This window comes from Ricinus communis, chromosome 2 (genome assembly GCF_019578655.1).
Source record: "Ricinus communis isolate WT05 ecotype wild-type chromosome 2, ASM1957865v1, whole genome shotgun sequence".
NCBI classification, from domain to species: Eukaryota; Viridiplantae; Streptophyta; class Magnoliopsida; order Malpighiales; family Euphorbiaceae; genus Ricinus; species Ricinus communis.
The window spans coordinates 23,128,243-23,130,611 of NC_063257.1; the positions used below are offsets into that span (position 1 = coordinate 23,128,243).

Below are 2,369 nucleotides of genomic sequence, written 5' to 3' on the forward strand. Positions count from 1 at the left end.
CATTTATGTTTTTTTCGGATTCGTGACTATTAGTTCTCCCGCCGACTCTTATTCAAAGAATCCGACTCCTTCATCATCGGGTGATGTATTTGATTTGGTATGTAAATTGGTAAATCTTAGATTCTCCGCAGTAGTAATAGTAAATGTATCAGTTGTAAATTTTCTGAGCTTCGGGTCTCACCTAGTTTTTTTGGTAGACCGAAGTAATTTTGTAAAGTGTAACTATTAAGATAAATTGTGGCTTTAATAATATTAATTTGAGATTTGTTAAAATCAGTGAGTGTCAGGCTTACTACGGGTTTCGGTGGCCTTAAGCCTACCCATTCCCTAGTGCCGGTCACGGGCCCACGGGTGGGGTCGTGACACAAAGAGTTAATGGTATTTCATAACTAATCGATTGAGCAGTAGCTCGTAGACCACCCAAAAAAGAATATTTATTATTTGATCCATATCCTGACATAAGAAGTCCAATGGGAGCAATACTTGAAATGGCAATCCATAAAAAAACACCAATATTTAGATCAGTTAAAACAAGGTGATAGCCAAAATGAATTACTGAATAGCTTAATAGAGTTGATATGACTGCTATGGATGGTCCGATACTGAATAAACGAGTATCCCCCCTAGAGGGAAAAAGATTCTCTTTAAAAAGTAGTTTTGTGCCATTCGCTAGAGCTTGAAGAATTCCTAAGGAACCGGCATATTCAGGTCCAATACGTTGTTGTATCCTTGCAGATATTTCTCTTTCTAACCATACAATTACCAGTATGCCTGTCGTGATTCCCAATACAAGAATCAAAATAGGGACAAACACCATATAATTCCATAGACCTCGTTTAAGGATTCTAATCTAGAAAAAGAATTGATAGCGTGTACTTTTGTTGTATCAATTATCATTTCAACGATCAACTTCTCCCATAATGATATCTATACTACCTAGTATTGTCACAATATTGGCCAATTTCATTCTTTTAACTAATTCAGAAAGAATTTGCAAATTGATAAAACTCGGCGGGCGAATTTTCCATCTCTAAGGAAAACCACTCTGATCCCCTATCAGAAAAATCTCCAATTCTCCTTTTGGGGCTTCGACTCTCACATAAATTTCTTGTTTCGGTAATTCAAAAGTAGGAGAAGTTTTTTTACTAATGAATTGATATTCGAAATTATTCCATTCTGGATCCCTTTCAAAACGTCGGGTTTCTAAATTCTCATAGGGCCCCCCCGGGATTCCTTCCAAAACCTGTTGAATAATTTTTATAGATTCCATCATTTCACCGATTCGGACTAAATAACGAGCTAATGAATCTCCTTCTTTTTGCCACTGGACTTCCCAATCAAATTCGTCGTAACACTCATAATGATCAACTTGACAAAGATCCCATTGTACTCTGGAAGCTCGTAGCATTGGTCCGGATAAACCCCAATTTATTGCTTCCTCTGCACCAACAATACCTACTCCTTCAAATCGTTCTAAAAAAATAGGATTTCGCGTAATAAGTTTTTGATATTCAGTAATTCCTGTTAAAAAATAATCGCAAAAATCCAAACATTTATCTATCCATCCATGAGGTAGATCAGCTGCTACTCCCCCGATACGAAAATAATTATGCATCATTCTCATACTGGTGGCAGCTTCGAATAAATCATATCCTAACTCTCTTTCTCTAAAAATATAAAAGAAAGGAGTCTGTGCACCAATAACCGCCATAAACGGACCAAGCCATAACAAATGAGAAGCTATACGACTCAATTCCAACATAATTACTCTGATATAGCTAGCTCTTTTAGGCACTTGAATATTTCCTAACAGTTCTGGACCATTTCATCGTTATTGCTTCCGTGAACATAGTAGCCAAATAATCCCAAATGTTACATAGGGCAAATATTGTATAATTGTTCGATTTTCCGTAATTTTTCCATCCCTCCGTGTAAATAACCTAAAATTGGTTCGCAGTCAATAACATCTTCACCGTCTAGAGTAACGATGAGTCGAAGAACATGCATTGATGGGTGGTGGGGACCCATATTGACTATCATAAGGTCTTTCGTAGCCGATACATTCATAGGGGCTTCCTCGATCCATTTTTTCATGAATTCACCGAAAACAAAAAGAAGTTCATATTAAGATTTAAGAAATCAAATAATTCAAAAAACTCTTCACATTAACGAAGTTTTTGACTCCGAATATCCAACCGGCTAATTAATTCTTTATAACGTACTCTATTTTTCTTTGCTAAATAAGACAGCAGTCGCTGCTTTTCCTAGAATTTTCCACAAACCTCTCCGAGATAAATAGTCTTTTCTATGCAATTCCAAATGTGAAGTAAGTCTTCGTATCTTATTAGTGAAACTTACTATTTGAAATT

The 2,369-nt window shown here is 36.3% G+C and overlaps 1 pseudogene; it reads right to left on the minus strand.

Annotated features, from left to right (window-relative positions):
- Nucleotides 1–703: 703 nt before the first annotated feature.
- Nucleotides 704–2,067, minus strand: LOC125369198 (annotated as a pseudogene).
- Between the last annotated feature and the right edge of the window lie 302 nt (nucleotides 2,068–2,369).